General features: G+C 38.9%; 1 protein-coding gene across 1 annotated transcript in view; it reads right to left on the reverse strand.

Moving 5' to 3' along the window:
* HMCN1 (hemicentin 1) overlaps window positions 1-17,852 on the reverse strand; it is a 478,487-nt gene that overhangs the window by 392,529 nt on the left and 68,106 nt on the right. The gene's annotated exons all lie outside the window — the stretch shown is intronic.

The following is a 17,852-nucleotide window of genomic DNA, read 5'->3' on the forward strand; positions in this document are numbered from 1 at the left end:
CTCCTGGCACCATGGAGAACATAAAGCTTAAAATACAGCAAAGCAATTAACAGGTAAGAGCTACACATCCCAGGGCAGGGCACACTCTCATCCCTACTGAATCCACTCTGCCTGCCCAGCACTTCCCCAGTGCCCAGTCTTTTCCTTGGCTTTCCTGAGCCCTCCTCAAGCTAGCCATGCAGAAAGGGACCACAGACAGGCCCTTCTGTTAAGCATCTTCCTCAGCTCAAAAAGTAAGATATAATCAGGGACACCTGGGTGGTGCAGTCAGTTGGGCATCCAACTCTTGGTTTTGGCTTAGGTTGTGATCTCAGGGATGGGAGGGAGGTGAGTTAGAGCCCACTGTCTGGCTCTGTGCTCAGTGCAGAGTCTGCTTAAGACTCCCTCTGTCCCTCTCCCGAGCACTCAGGCCTGTGTGCTCGTGTTCTCTCTCTCTCTCTCTCAAATAAATAAATAAATCTTAAAAAAATTTAAAATGTAACGTACAATCAGACTGACCCCACAACCTCAGCAAGGCTGAAAATTCTGAGCCAAACCAGGGCTGCAATCTAGTCGTCACATGCATACACACATATACACAGAGTATAACTGTCATCAAACTCTCATACGTATTATAAATGGACTATATTCTAGAAAGTTGGTTTGGTTGCAAGAGTTAGATTCTGGGGAATCAAACTGTCTACTGCTGTCTGCAACTCAGTAGGGATTCCAATATGGTCCCCTTAAACTTGGTTATTATTAGTTTTACTAATATATGACAGAATATGAGTTTTCTAAACCTTTGTACCAATAAGACAATTCATTTCCCTTAGATCAAACATATGGCAAATACCTAATGACTTAGAGTTACTATGAATTTAAAAAAGAGAGAAAACAAAACTTGGAGCTAACTTCTTCAGAATTCCTCTCAATATATGTACCTTTAGTGAGATTATGGCAGAGAATACAATCCTTTATACTGTTGATCTCTATTGTAAGGTACATATATTCCAAAGGGTGAACAAAAACATGCATATGTAAGAAATTTCTGTTCATATTTATCTCAACCATGTATAAGTTTTTGTGTTTTATAGTTAACATAATTTATTAGAACAATGGTACTTGCATGTGACTTGTAAGTTAATATATATATATATTACAGATATATACTCAATATTTTTATCAATAGTGTTTGATTTTAAAAGTTTGAAATCTGACTACCAGAACTGACAAAGAAAAATATCTATATAAATACTGCATATATAAAAATCAGTATGCTGATATCTACTTGAGCATGTAACTTTACCCAGCTGAAGGCAGTGAATGGTCCATTTCACATGTATCTTATTGTAAGCACTTCACAGCCAGAAAATACTACATATTCTGTCAATACTATTTCCCATGTATTCTCTGATGTCTCAGATGCTTTTGGCTAATGGCCTTCAGCTTGAGTTTAATTGTATTAATCCCTTAAATCCCAAATCCACAAAAAACATGTACCACAAACTTAAATATATATTTACAGACTATGTTTTATTTTTTTTTTAAAGATTTTACTCATTTATTTGAGAGAGAAAGTGTGAGAGAGAGAAAGCACAAGAAGGGGGAGGGTCAGAGGGAGAAGCAGTCCCCCTGACGAGCAGGAAGCCTGATGCCAGGACTCCAGGATGATGACCTGAGCCGAAGGCAGAAGCTTAACTGACTGAGTCACCCAAGCGCCCCCAGACTATGTTTTAAAATAGACTATTTGTAGCCCTATTTGTACTAAAGAAAAGAATTTCAATTTCAGAGGGAGAGAGAGGTGACTCTGAAATTCAAGTCATTTTGAATTTGATCTAGCTTTCTCTTCTGACTAGTTTGATCTAGATTTGTTGATGATCTGTGCTACCAACTAAGTATATCTATTTTGGAGGGCTGTCTAGCATCATAATTTTAAATTCCAGTTCAAAGGACATGAATGAAGAATGCCTTGGGTAATAAAATGAATAGAGTAAAATTCAATCCCCCATACTTACTTGCATGGCTCAAAAACTTTAACCACCCCTGTGTAATAAAAATGGAGCTACTGTCCAGTGAGGTGGCCCAGGTGAGATGAAAGAGAAGGCTAATCTCACTTGGGATCCATGCCCCAAGATAATTTTGTTTCTTGGGATATAAAAACAAAGTAACCTCAGAGATGACATCAACACTTTCCTCTGCTAACAGTTTCAAATCAAAAGCAAATAGCATGTACATATTTGTCAGCCCATTGGCAGGGGTTCCAGTACATTTTGGCCCCCTTTATCACACTTCACTGTGTTTTTTTCCTTTCTGCTACTTCATCTACTTCCTGCTCCTTCTCCGGGTTTTTATTTTCTTCTCCTGTGTCTTGCGACACCTTTAAGAGGTCATGATAAACAGGCTGTATGGCAAAATAATTGTTAGCTAAAAGGAAAATTAAACTACACTTCAGAGTCTTGGTTAGGGTTCATATTACTGAATTGTTTTATTGACTATTTCCACTGTGAAAACACCCAGTGGTTCAATATAATTCTTTCATTTGTTTTGGATTTTGCTTGTTTTTAAATATTTGGGACAATTTTCTATGACTGCTTCTTTCTCCAATTCTTTCCAAACAAAATAAGAGTATCTTTTAAAGCAAAATATTTAAAAAGATTATAAGGAATTATAAAAAATTATAATCAGAGAAGTTAGTGCAAAATCTTTGGAAAGACAGGAAAAACAATCCATCAATTCAAATGAGATATTTTTCTCCAATTTCTGACTAAACTGTTTCAGTTTCTGAAAGAACATAACCAAGGATACAGATTTATGTAATATCTGAGAATTCATGGACAATGAGAAAATGTAATAGATAATGTCAAATAGAGAAAAATGTTATTTTCAAAACAGAAGGAAAAAGTGATAAATACCAGAAAGAATATATAAACTGGTAAACTTAATCTTAAATTCAACAAAATGTCAAAAAATTAAAAATTAAAAAAATAAATTCAAGAAAATGTCTAAAATGGTCATGAATACATAGAAAAAGATGTAGTTACATACAAATAAAAAACAAAATATATCAAACTAGTTGCACTTCCTTTTTTAAACATGGCTTCTACAGTGATAGATCAAGAAACTGCATAACATACCTTGATTTCAGAAAAAAGTTGGCAATATTTTTTGTTATTCAGATTCAATGACATGAAAATTTAAAATGGGATTTAGCAAACTCAACAGGAGATCGAAGAAAAGAATAGCAGCAACTCTCTGAACAGAAAAGCGACCACTTTCTGGAAGGTAGGATGTGCAGAGAAGTGAATCTGAGGTGATATACGGGAAGATAGACCACAGGGGAGGGAGCCTCCGTCAGCCGCTACCGGCAAGTGATAGAGCCGTGGGACACAAAATCGGAACTTTTAGAAGTCCGCTCCACTTAGGGACGTCGCTCCACTGGCTAAGCAGAGGGTGGAACCCTAGCTGGGACAGTGTGGTCTCAGGACCCTCGACATCACAGAAAGACCAGGGGTGCCTGAGTGCGGCAGAGCTCCCAGGTATTGGAGCGGGGAAGCCAGCTGCAGAGACGGAGCCAAGGTGCGGGCTCTCAGCTCGGGGTTGCCATAAACCATGATCCGTGGCACAGTCAGGCCACTGCTCCTCCAGCAGGGACCCAAGAAGTGGCAGATCTGGGGAGACTCCCCTTCCTCCCCCAGGAGGAGCGGTGCAGGAGCACACTGCAGGGATCTGCTGGGTTTGGAGACTCCACACCGAGTCGGGTGCCAGAAATAGAAATGCTTGGTCACAGGCCGGGGGAGCACGGAGTGCGGCTGGAGACCAGGGAGACAGGAGTGACTGACTGCTTTTCTCGGGGCGCACTGAGGAGTGGGGCCCCGAGTTCTCAGCTCCTCCTGGGCGGAGATTGGGAGGCCACCATTTTCACTCTCGGCCTCCAAAGCTGTACGGAAAGCTTGCAGGGAACAAAAGCTCCGGAGAGCAAGCCCAAGCAGATTACTCAGCCCAGACTAGCAAGGGCAGGGCAATTCCGCCTCTGGCAAACATTTGGGAACCACGGCAACAGGCCCCTCCCCCAGAAGATCAGCGAGAACAGCCAGCCAAGACCAAGTTTACTGATCAATGAGAACAGCAGAACTCCAGCGCTAGGGGAATACTGCACATAGAATTCAGGGCTTTTTTTCCCCCTGATTCTTTAGTCTTTCAAAGTTAATTTTTTTAATTTTCTTTTTTTTTTCCTTTTTCTTTTTTTTTTAATTTTTTTTCCTTTTTTCAACCATCTTATCAATCCCTTTTTTAAAAAATCTTTTTTATTTTTCATTTTTAGACTCATATTCTATCCCTTCATAGTAGTTAACCTTATTTTTGGTATATATATATATATATATATATATATAAAGTTGTTCTCTCTTTAAAATTTGGGGATACAGTTTCTTCTAAGAGACCAAAATATACCCTAAATCTCTAGTGTATGGCTTTGTTCTAGTCTCCTGCCTGATCACATTCTCTCCCCTTTTTTTTTAAATTCCTCTTCTTTCTTTTTTCAACCAACTTCTTATCTTATCAATTCCTTTTATAAAATCTTTATAATTTTCATTTTTACATTCATATCCCAACCCTTCTTCATATTTACCCTTATTTTTGTACATATACAAGTTTTTCTTTCTTTAAAATTTTGGGAGGCACTTTCTTCTAACAGACCAAAATACACCCAAAATCTAGTGTATGGCACTGATCTGTGCACCAGCCTGATCATATTTGATCATATTCTTTTTTTTTATTAATCTTTTCCTTTTTCCTTTTTCTTTTTTTCTTTCTTTCTCTTTCTTTTCCCCCAGTTTCAGGTCTCTTCTGATTTGTTTAGTGTATATTTTTCTGAGGTCATTGTTAACCTGTTAGCATTTTGTTCTCTCATTCATCTATTCTCCTCTGGACAAAATGACAAGACAGAAAAAATCACCTCAGAAAAAAGAACAAAAGGCAGTACCAACTGCCAGGGATCTAATCAATACAGACATTAGTAAGATGTTGGAACTAGAGTTCAGAATGACGATTTTAAAGATACTAGCTGGGCTTGAAAAAAGCATGGAAGATATTAGAGAAACCCCTTCTGGAGAAATAAAAGAACTAAAATCTAACCAAGTCGAAATCAAAAAGGCTATTAATGAGGTGCAAACAAAAATGGAGGCTCTAACTGCTAGGATAAATGAGGCAGAAGAGAGAATCAGTGAGATAGAAGACCAAATGATGGAAAATAAAGAAGCTGAGAAAAAGAGAGACAAACAACTACTAGATCAGGAGGGCAGAATTCGAGAGATAAGTGATACTATAAGACAAAACAACATTAGAATAATTGGGATCCCAGAAGAAGAAGAAAGAGAGAGAGGGGCAGTAGGTATATTGGAGCAAATTATAGCAGAGAACTTCCTAATTTGGAGAAGGAAACAGGCATCAAAATCTAGGAGGCACAGAGAACCCCACTCAAAATCAATAAAAATAGGTCAACACCCCGACATCTAACAGTAAAACTTACAAGTCTCACGGACAAAGAGAAAATCCTGAAAGCAGCTCGGGAAAAGAGATATGTAACCTACAATGGTAGAAACATTAGACTGGCAACAGACCTACCCACAGAGACCTGGCAGGCCAGAAAGCACTGGCATGATATATTCAGAGCACTAAACGAGAAAAATATGCAGCCAAGAATACTATATCCAGCTAGGCTGTCACTGAAAATAGAAGGAGAGATAAAAAGCTTCCAGGACAAACAAAAACTAAAGGAATATGCAAACACGAAACCAGCCCTACAAGAAATATTGAAAGGGGTCCTCTAAGCAAAGAGAGAGCCTAAAAGTAACATAGACCAGAAAGGAACACAAACAATATACAGTAACAGTCACCTTACAGGCAATACAATGGCACTAAATTCCTATCTTTCAATAGTTACCCTGAATGTAAATGGGCTAAATGCCCCAATCAAAAGACACAAGGTATCAGATTGGATAAAAAAACAAGACCCATCGATATGGTGTCTGCAAGAGACTCATTTTAGACCCAAAGACACCCCCAGATTGAGAGTGAGGGGGTGGAAAACCATTTACCATGCTAATGGACACCAAAACAAAGCTGGGGTGGCAATCCTTATATCAGACAAATTAGATTTTAAACTAGACTCTTATAAGAGATGAGGAAGTACACTATATCGTACTTAAAGGGTCTATCCAACAAGAAGATCTAACAATTGTAAATATCTATGCCCCTAACGTGGAAGTGGCCAATTATATGAGGCAATTAATAACAAAAGCAAAGAAACACATTGACAACAATACAACAATAGTGGGGGACTTTAACTCCCCCCTCACTGAAATGGACAGATCATCTAAGCAAAAGATCAACAAGGAAATAAAGACTTTAAATGACACACTGGACCAAATGGACTTCACAGACATATTCAGAACGTTCCATCCCAAAGCAACGGAATACACATTCTTCTCTAGTGCCCATGGAACATTCTCCAGAATAGATCACATCCTAGGTCACAAATCAGGTCTCAACCGGTACCAAAAGACTGGGATCATTCCCTGCATATTTTCAGACCACAATGCTTTGAAACTGGAACTCAGTCACAAGAGGAAAGTTGGAATGAACTCAAATACATGGAGGCTAAAGAGCATCCTACTAAAGAAGGAATGGTCAACCAGGAAATTAAAGAAGAATTAAAAAAATTCATGGAAACCAATGAAAATGAAAACACAACTGTTCAAAATCTTTGGAATGCAGCAAAGGCAGTCCTAAGAGGCAAGTATATAGCAATACAAGCCTTTCTCAAGAAACAAGAAAGGTCTCAAATACACAACCCAACCCTACACCTAAAGGAGCTAGAGAAAAAACAGCAAATCAAGCCTAAACCCAGCAGGAGAAGAGAAATAATAAAGATCAGAGCAGAAATCAATGAAATAGGAACCAAAAGAACAGTAGAACAGATCAAAGAAACTAGGAGCTGGTTCTTTGAAAGAATTAACAAGATTGATAAGCCCTGGCCAGACTTATCAAAAAGAAAAGAGAAATGACCCAAATCAACAAAATCATGAATGAAAGAGGAGAGATCACAACCAATACCAAAGAAATACAAAAAATTATAAGAATATATTATGAGCAACTATATGCTAGCAAATTAGATAACCTGGAAGAAATGGATGCATTCCTAGAGATGTATCAACTACCAAAACTGGACCAGGAAGAAATAGAAAACCTGAACAGACCCATAACCAGCAAGGAAATTGAAGCAGTCATCAAAAATCTCCCAAAAAACAAAAGCCCAGGGCCAGATGGCTTCCCAGGGGAATTCTACCAAACATTGAAAGAAGAATTAATACCTATTCTGAAACTGTTCCAAAAAATAGAAATGGAAGGAAAACTTCCAAACTCGTTTTATGAGGCCACCATTACCTTGATTCCGAAACCCAACAAAGACCCCATCAAAAAGGAGAATTACAGACCAATATCCTTGATGAACATGGATGAAAAATTCTCATCAAAATACTAGCCAATAGGATCCAACAGTACATTAAAAGGATTCTTCACCATGACCAAGTGGGATGTATCCCTGGGCTTCAAGGTTGGTTCAACATCCACAAATCAATCAATGTGATACATTAACAAAAGAAAGAACAAGAACCATATGATCCTCTCAATAGATGCAGAAAAAGCATTTGACAAAGTACAACATCCTTTCTTGATCAAAACTCTTCAGAGTGTAGGGATAGAGGGTACATACCTCAATATCATAAAAGCCATCTATGAAAAACCCACAGCAATTATCATTCTCAATGCGGAAAAACTGAGAGCTTTCCCCCTAAGGTCAGGAACACGGCAGGGATGTCCACTCTCACCACTGCTATTCAACATAGTATTAGAAGTCCTAGCCACAGCAAGCAGATGACAAAAAGAAATAAAAGGCATCCGAATTGGCAAAGAAGAAGTCAAACTCTCACTCTTTGCAGATGATATGAAACCTTATGTGGAAAACCCAAAAGACTCCACCCCAAAACTGCTAGAACTCATACAAGAAGTCAGTAAACTGGCAGGATATAAAATCAAATCACAGAAATCAGTGGCATTCCTATACACCAACAACAAGACGGAAGAAAGAGAAATTAAGGAGTCGATCCCATTTACAATTGCATCCAAAACCATAAAATACCTAGGAATAAATCTAACCAAAGAGGCAAAGAATCTGTACTCAGAAAACTATAGAATACTCATGAAAGAAATTGAGGAAGACACAAAGAAATGGAAAAACGTTCCATGCTCATGGATTGGAAGAACAAATATTGTGAAGATGTCAATACTACCTAGAGCAATCTACACATTCAATGCAATACCTATCAAAATACCATCCACTTTTTTCAAAGAAATGGAACAAATAATCCTAAAATTTGTATGGAACCAGAAAAGACCCCGAATAGCTAGAGGAATGTTGAAAAAGAAAAGCAAAGCTGGCGGCATCACAATTCCGGACTTCCAGCTCTGTTACAAAGCTGTCATCATCAAGACTGTGTGGTACTGGCACAAAAACAGACACATAGATCAATGGAACAGAATAGAGAGCCCAGAAATGGACCCTCACCTCTATGGTCAACTAATCTTCGACAAAGCAGGAAAGAATGTCCAATGGAAAAAAGACAGTCTCTTCAACAAATGGTGTTGGGAAAATTGGACAGCCACATGCAGAAGAATGAAACTGGACCATTTCCTTACACCACACACAAAAATAGACTCAAAATGGTTGAAAGACCTTAACGTGAGACAGGAGTCCATCACAATCCTAAAGGAAAACACAGGCAGCAACCTCTTCGACCTCAGCCGCAGCAACTTTTTCCTAGACACATCATCAACGGCAAGGGAAGCAAGGGCAAAAATGAACTACTGGAACTTCATCAAGATAAAAAGCTTTTGCACAGCAAAAGAAACAGTCAACAAAACCAAAAGACAACTGACAGAATGGGAGAAGATATTTGCAAATGATCAGATAAAGGGCTAATACCCAAAATCTATAAAGAACTTACCAAACTCAACACCCAAAGAACAAATGATCCAATCAAGAAATGGGAAGAAGACATGAACAGACATTTTTCCAAAGAAGACATCCAAATGACCAACAGACACATGAAAATGTGCTCAACATCACTCGGCATCAGGGAAATCCAAATCAAAACCTCAATGAGATACCACCTCACACCAGTCAGAATGGCTAAAATTAACAAGTCAGGAAATGACAGATGTTGGCGAGGATGCGGAGAAAGAGGAACCCTCCTACACTGTTGGTGGGAATGCAAGCTGGTGCGGCCACTCCGGAAAACAGTATGGAGGTTCCTCAAAAAGTTGAAAATAGAGCTACCCTACGACCCAGCAATTACACTCCTGGGTATTTACCCAAAAGATACAAATGTAGTGATCCAAACGGGTACGTGCACCCCAATGTTTATGGCAGCAATGTCCACAATAGCCAAACTATGGAAAGAGCAAGATGTCCATTGACAGATGAGTTCATAAAGAGGATGTGGTATATATATACAATGGAATATTATGCAGCCATCAAAAGGAATGAAATCTTGCCATTTGCAACAAAGGATGGAACTAGAGGGTATTATGCTAAGCAAATTAAGTCAATCAGAGAAAGATAAGTATCATATGATCTCACTGATAGGAGGAATTCTTAATCTCAGGAAACAAACTGAGGGTTGCTGGAGTGGTGGGGGGGGGAGGGAGTGGCTGGGTGATGGACATTGGGGAGGGTATGTGCTATGGTGAGCACTGTGAATTGTGTAAGACTGATGAATCACAGACCTGTACCTCTGAAACAAATAATACACTATATGTTAAAAAAAAAAAAAAAGATAGTAGGAAGGGAAAAATGAAGGGGGGGAATTGGAGGGGGAGACGAACCATGAGAGACTATGGACTCTGAGAAAAAAACTGAGGGTTCTAGAGTGGAGGGTGGTGGGGGGATGGGTTAGCCTGGTGATGGGTATTAAACAGGGCACGTTACTGAATGGAGCACTGGGTATTATACGCAAACAATGAATTATGGAACACTACATCAAAAACTAATGATGTAATGTATGGTGATTAACATAACAAAATAAAAAAAATTTTAAAAAAACATATTAAATGTTTAAGAAAAAAATAAAATGGGATTTAGGTAGGGGGTGCCTGGCTCAGTAGGTTAAGCAGCCACCTCCTGATTTCAGCTCAGGTCACGATCTCAGGGTCCTGGGATCAAGCCCCAAGTCAGGCTCCATGCTCAGAGGGGAGTCTGCTTGAGGATTCTGTCTCTCCCTCTTCTTTTGCCCCTCCCCCCTGCTCGTGCTCACTCTCTCTCTCTAAAATAAATAAATAAATCTGTAAAAAAAAGGAATTTAGTTAGGATAAGTCTTACATTCTACATATGTTTTCAAAAGTACAAAATGGTGTTAAACTGCTGCCATTCATTTACTCACCTAAAACCATAGTTATTGGGCACATACCATTTCAATTCTTATGAAAAATATATTCAGAATTTAGCCAATCGCAAGCTTTGTATCAGTCAATAATATGAGATCACTAACAAAGAAAGCTAAAAACCTTAGGGTTAACAAAAATATTGTATTATAGCAAAGAAAGTAAATAGAACTATATTCAGTTCTATTTGATTCACAACAAGACAACTGTATACAATTACCCATTTTAAGAGAGGGAGGAAGGTGACCAATTAATGTATCCAGAGAAGGACTATCAGGTTGCAAGATATCTTTTTTTTTCTTTTTTTCTTATTATTATGTTATGTTAATCACCATACATTACATCATTAGTTTTTGATGTAGTGTTCCATGATTCATTGTTTGCATATAACACCCAGTGCTCCATGCAGTACGTGCCCTCTTTAATACCCACCACCAGGCTAACCCATCCCCATCCCCCTCCCCTCTAGAACCCTCAGTTTGTTTTTCAGAGTCCATAGTCTCTCATAGTTCGTCTCCCCCTCCGATTTCCCCCCCTTCATTCTTACCCTCCTGTTATCTTCTTCTTTTTTTTTTTTTTTAAACATACAATGTATTATTTGTTTCAGAGGTACAGGTCTGTGATTCAACAGTCTTGCACAATTCACAGCGCTCACCATAGCACATATCCTCCCCACTGTCTATCACCCAGCCACCCCATCCCTCCCACCCCACCCCCACTCCAACAACCCTCAGTTTGTTTCCTGATTCCTCATATCAGTGAGGTCATATGATACATGTCTTTCTCTGTTTGACTTATTTCGCTCAGCATAATACCCTCCAGTTCCATCCACGTTGTTGCAAATGGCAAGATTTCATTCCTTTTGATGGCTGCATAATATTCCATTGTATATATATACCACATCTTCTTTATCCATTCATCTGTTGATGGACATCTTGGCTCTTTCCACAGTTTGGCTATTGTGGACATTGCTGCTATAAACATCAGGGTGCACGTACCCCTTCGGATCCCTACATTTGTATCTTTGGGGTAAATACCCAGTAGAGGTTGCAAGATATCTTAATCTGGAAACCATTTCATAGGAATATTTAGAAACGGATAACCATCTCTAAACACTTATGCTCATGTCGTTTAGAAGGAAAAGAACTTAAAATGATCAGTAAAAGAAACAGATAAATAGACTTAGCTCAATATGATGAGGATTTTTTCTAATAATTAAATCTGGTATGAGACATTCTGCCACTCAAAGTATTTAAGGGCAGTTTAAACGATCAACTTCAAGGCTTGGAATGCTGGATTGATTGATCAATTCCTGAAATCAAAGATAATTACGCACAGTGAAAGAAGTATGAAGAGAGGATATGTACACATGGAGGTAGACCCTCCTCACAGAGGTGGGGAAGTTAAAAGAAGGTTCCTGCAGAAACTGAGAAGAGATAAAAATGATCTGAATTTTGAAGGAAGAGTTAGATTTAGCCAAATGCAGGAGACTCACAGGGGAAAACAATACAGGTAAAGCCACCATCATCAGAAAATAGTAGCTGTAAGAGACTAAAAGTATTTAAGCCTGATTCATTTGCCTTCCAACTCCCATGCTTCTCTGAGCCAAAACAGCTCTTTGTGCTGCACACAGAATGACGACTTTTAGGCTTTTCTGTCTTCCTTTCCTATGTTTCAAAATCCACACATCGACTAATGAAAGGCTGGGCCTTTCCTGGGTCACCTTATGATAAATAGATTAAATATATGGCATAGGCTTTAATGAATTTAAGGCTGGAACAAATGAACAATTTTTTGAAACTATATAATATGCTAAGAAGCATAAACTGTGGACAGTGACGTACCTTTGGGATCGTAGAACCGACCATTATCATGACTCTCAAACACGTACAAACCTTTAATTGTAAGTAAAATCTTCACTGCCTAAAACATGAACTGCTTTATCATGGCTTTGCCAGCCCTCCAGAATCTGGCCCCAGCCTTCACCTTCAGCCTTCTCTCCTACTTTGTGTCCTTGCATACCCCAACCGGGGCCCAACCTCTCTGTGTATAACTCTGAAATTTCCACCCCTGTCTTTGTTCCCACTGTCCCATTAGCCTGGGTGCAGCCCTTCCACCACTGCCTATTGCTGCCCACTCCTCCTTGAGGGCCAAGCTGAACATCCCTTACCACAGGGGGGCTCTGCAGTTCTACTCCTACCTCCCAGGCACAGTAACTTCATTGGCCACTGTGTAACCTCAAGGATATTCTGCATTATCTTTTGTTACACAACATGTCTTCCCTGCTGGGCTCTGAGTTGGCTGAAGAAAGAAGTTTTCATTCATCTTTGTTTCTCCTGTCACACCTAGAAAAGCACCTTGCACAGAACATCTCTCAGCAAACTCATTTATTCAATTTACTCACACATACTTACTGAGCTCCTACTATGTCCTGGGAACTGTTCTAGACACTGAATATAGGTGGAAAAAATACCAACTAGCAATCCCTTGCCCTCATGGAATTTCCCCACTGGGGGGTGGAGGGAGGTCTAACCATAGACAAGAAAGAAGTCCAGGCCACAGCATCAAGAAAGTCCTGTAGCTGGCCATTAAACCATAAGTGGTAGTCAACGATGAAGCCCCTGTCACTTTCTACTTCTTTCTGTCTCCCAGCTTCCCCTCAGTGAGACCCATGGATGTATTCAATTCCAGGGGCTTACCTTAATGGAGTTTCCAAATTCACAAAATTCTAAGACAAGATGTACTTAATGCCTCAGCACCCACATTGCAGCAAACGTACTGAGTCATTCTTGCTGTTAGGATGTTACCCAATATTGACCACTGGTTTTTCCATATTATGTTCCAATTTACCTTTATTACTAACCAGATGCAGCTGACATTAGGACATAGAAGTCATCCATCATCATCTAAAATTTATTCTGTTAATGGCAAAGTGTGTATAAGTAAATAATTTTAATCTGTTTTCCCATAACCAATAAATTGAATAGGTATTGGGAAGTCACAATGGGATGAGTGCTATAAAAGAGATTTCAAAGATGTGATCGAGCTACGGTTATAAAATTCTGGGAACCTCCTCTCCAATTAAAATATTACAAGCATCCTTTGATATATAGTGACTACTTTTCAAGCATTAACATGGTAGAAGGAGGTATCATGGACCACTTCACAAAGTCAGCTTAGCATACAGATTGACAAATCTGAGTTAGTAACTGCCTATAATTTGTCCTTCTTTCAGGTCCCTCAACCTTCCATTCTGTACAGATAGTGACACAATCCATGATCATGCTAGGTGCCCTTCCTTTAAAAGGAAACAAAATGGAATTTTTCTGGTCAAGGCAAAAGACTTTTTCACTCAACTGGTCCCAATTTTCCCTTATGCTAAACTTAGTCCATGAATTTATGCCTGGATTCTGACTCCCAGATACATTCATTACACAGTCTCATGGGTTCAATATTGCTTAAGAAAAATAGCATTATCACCAAGTTATGGAATACACAGTAGTATTTGAAATTATAATAAATAAATCAAAGTGGTGTTCTGCAATATAAAATAGCAAATATTTAATGTTGGAGAGGTTGTGGAGAAAGGGGAACCCTCTTACACTGTTGGTGGGAATGCAAGTTGGTACAGCCACTTTGGAAAACAGTGTGGAGGTTCCTCAAAAATTTAAAAATAGAGCTACCCTATGCCAGCAATTGCATTACTGGGTATTTACCCCAAAGACACAGATGTAGTGAAAAGAAGGGCCATATGCACCCCAATGTTCATAGCAGCAATGTCCGCAATAGCCAAACTGTGGAAAGAGCCGAGATGCCCTTCAACGGATGAATGGATAAAGAAGATGTGGTCCATATATACAATGGAATATTACTCAGCCATCAGAAAAGATGAATACCCAACTTTTACATCAACATGGATGGGACTGGAGGAGATTATGCTAAGTGAAATAAGTCAAGCAGAGAAAGTCAATTATCATATGGTTTCACTTATTTGTGGAACATAAGGAATAATATGGAGGACATTAGAAGAAGGAAGGGAAAAATGGGCGGGGGGAATTGGAGGGAGAGATGAACCATGAGAGACTATGGACCTGAGAAACAAACAGGGTTTTAGAGGGGAGGGGGGAGGGGGGATTGGTTAGCCCGGTGACGGGTGTTAAGGAGGGCACGTACTGCATGGAGCACTGGGTGTTATATGAAAACAATGGATCGTGGATCACTACACCAAAAACTAATGATGTATTGTAGGGTGACTAACATAACATAATAAAATTAAAAACTACAAAAAAATAAAAATAAAAAAAATAAATAAAAAACAGCAAATATTTTTTTCTTTAATTTTTTTTTTAAAGATTTTATTTATTTATTTGACAGAGAGAGACCCGGCAAGAGAGGGAACATAAGCAGGGGGAGTGGAGAGGGAGAAGCAGGCTTCCCGCCGAGCAGGGAGCCCAATGTGGGGCTTGATCCCAGGACCCTGAGATCACGACCCGAGCCGAAGGCAGACACTTAACGACTGAGCCACCCAGGCGCCCCTAAAATAGCAAATATTTTAGCAAAGAATTCCAGACATCTGCAAGTCTTAGGTGGCCAAGTTGTGAGAAGTGTCAATCTATAAGAAAAGCAATAGCCTCAAAACTGAAGGGTTGTTTTCACAGATAAACAGGTTGGTAAAGCATTTCTGTCAGTTACACTTTCATGGGTTAGTGTAGGTGCATTTTTAAAATTGGAGAAAACAAAGAATTGCATAACATTCCCACTGACTTGTACTGGGCACGCTAAAGTCATTTTTTTTCCTAAGTCACATACCTAACATGTTAAAGCTGGTAGTAAGATCTAGACCTCTTGTTCTTATGCTTTTAACACTAGCAAAATTACCCCCACAGCAAATAATCTAAATAATGGAAGTAGAAATTTGAAACTCCTATTCAAAAGAAATTCACTCCTTCATTTACATATCTCCCTGGAGTGCCCTTCTACAAGTGAGCATAGTTCCAGGTAGTGTGGATGATAAAACATAGTATCCACTTAGAAGAATACTAAATGACCGTAGGCACTTATCTATCAAGAAAAAGAAAGTAAGAACAACTGTTCAATTTGTAAACAATTGATACACCCACTTTTTATATTGAAAAACCCAAAACTGGGGCGACTGGGTGGCTCAGTCGTTAAGCGTCTGCCTTCGGCTCAGGTCATGATCCCAGGGTCCTGGGATCGAGCCCCTTATTGGGCTCCCTGCTCTGTGGGAAGCCTGCTTCTCCCTCTCCCACTCACCCTGCTTGTGTTCCCTCTCTCGCTGTGTCTCTTTCTGTCAAATAAATAAATAAAATCTTTTAAAAAAATAAATAAGTAAAAATAAATAAATACAAAACCCAAAACTTAGGACTTGACAAGTCATTTCTCATCCCCCATTTCCTCAAGGTCTATGTCCAACAATATGTTAATATTAATTAGACCATTCTTAGGATACTGCTCTTCAAAATTATCTAGTAAGCATTTTTGAGTGATCCATCTATCATGATAAATGTAAAATTACTGATAGAAAGCTCTTTTATTTGCCATTGGTTTCAAGCATGTTTTTTTCTTGTCTAACCAATAAGAATGTTCACTTTCTCTTTGTTTAGCAAGAAATCCTTTTTTTTTCTTCCACAACCCTTAAATTATTCTAGTTTTTTTAAGATATTTATTTGACAGAGAGAGAGAGACAGTGATAGAGGGAACACAAGCAGGGGGAGTGGGAGAGGGAGAAGCAGGCTCCCCGCTGAGCAGGGAGCCCCTACTAGACTTGGGGCTCGATCCCAGGACCCCAGGATCATGACCTGAGCTGAAGGCAGACACTTAACAACTGAGCCACCCAGGCGCCCTCTAGTTTTATAATATTCAATAAATACTAAGTAAAACACTATAATTAAAAGATAACCTCCTAAGATATAATAAGTAGGAAAGATAAAATAGAAGCATTTGTTGCCAGGTGAGTCCTCAGTGGCTAACTGATTATCACTAAACACCAAATTTGCCTTCTACTAACTAGATTACATTACTGTTAAACAAGAAGCATGAACTTCAACTATATCTAGGAAGGACTGGGAGTGATTTCTCGAAAGAACTCAGCTTTAATTGTTTGTCTATTACTAATATTTATTGTATTATGAAAACCAGTATATTGGGAAGTTTTCTCCCACCCTGTTTCTAGTACTAATTTTCAACTGTATAGCACATAGATGTTTCAGAGAAACATAATCTATTTAAAAGGCAAGAGAATAATGGGGCATCTGGGTAGCTCAGTTGGTTAAGCATCCAACTCTTGATTTCAGCTCAGGTCATGATCTCAGGGTCTTGAGATCGAGCCCCATGTTGGGCTCCTCACTGGGCATGGAGCCTGCTTATGCTTCTCTCTTCCTCTACCCCTTCCCACCTCCCCCTCTCTAAAAAAATAAATAAATAATAAAGGGCAAGAGAATAAACCATTTAAATCAGAAACTATGGTCATCAGCAATTGTTTCAGAAGAGTACCCTATTGATTACTGGTTTAAGGAGAGAAGATAAGACACAAATTTGAAGGTCTCTTCCATTTTCAATTTGTCAGGTTCTACATCTATCTCTCTTCAAATCAGAGGTTAAACTTGATTGTACACATCTAAAATTTCTTTTTTTACTTTTTTAGAATTCCAGTTTATCACTCAGAACGATATTCAGTATCTTCAGCAATGAATAGCAACATGCTATAAATGGAGAAGTCACATGTGAGCCAAACATGCTTACATGAACTTACAACATCTAAAACTCCACTACAGTTCCTCCATCACTTTGAGTGAACTCCTTATCCTATTCATCTACTCATCAATTCTTCACTAGTTCACCAGGATGCATCTAAGCTTGGCTGTGCAGCCACTTCTGTCTCAGTTTCTGGTGTGTGCATTTTGTTACTGTACATTCAAGGTAAATCAAATGTAACATAGCAAAATTACAACAACTTACCAAACATCAAACTCAGGGTCCAAATCCAAAAATAATGCAAAAGAATAAAAATTTTTTTCTACTAAACTCCAAATTATGGCTTTATTATATACAGATTTTTAAGATGTGTGCTTCATACCATAATACACAAAATTCCTTACAAAATTATTCCCCCGGATTGTGGTCCTACCACGAGTCAACCCTCTGGAAGTCCATTTGTTATTCAGCACTGGAATACAGCGCCACCTACTGGTAATTGCAGATCCCTGTTAAAAACCTTTTGTAGGCTAGGCTTACTAAATTTACATTTACTCAAAGCTGACCCAAAGCTACATATATCCTACAAGAGTAATTAGAATTTGATCTTGTTTAAAATGTGCCTGCCCCAAAGTAAAATTAAATAGAAATTATTCTGCTGG

This window comes from Halichoerus grypus, chromosome 7, assembly GCF_964656455.1.
Source record: "Halichoerus grypus chromosome 7, mHalGry1.hap1.1, whole genome shotgun sequence".
Classification (NCBI taxonomy): domain Eukaryota; kingdom Metazoa; phylum Chordata; class Mammalia; order Carnivora; family Phocidae; genus Halichoerus; species Halichoerus grypus.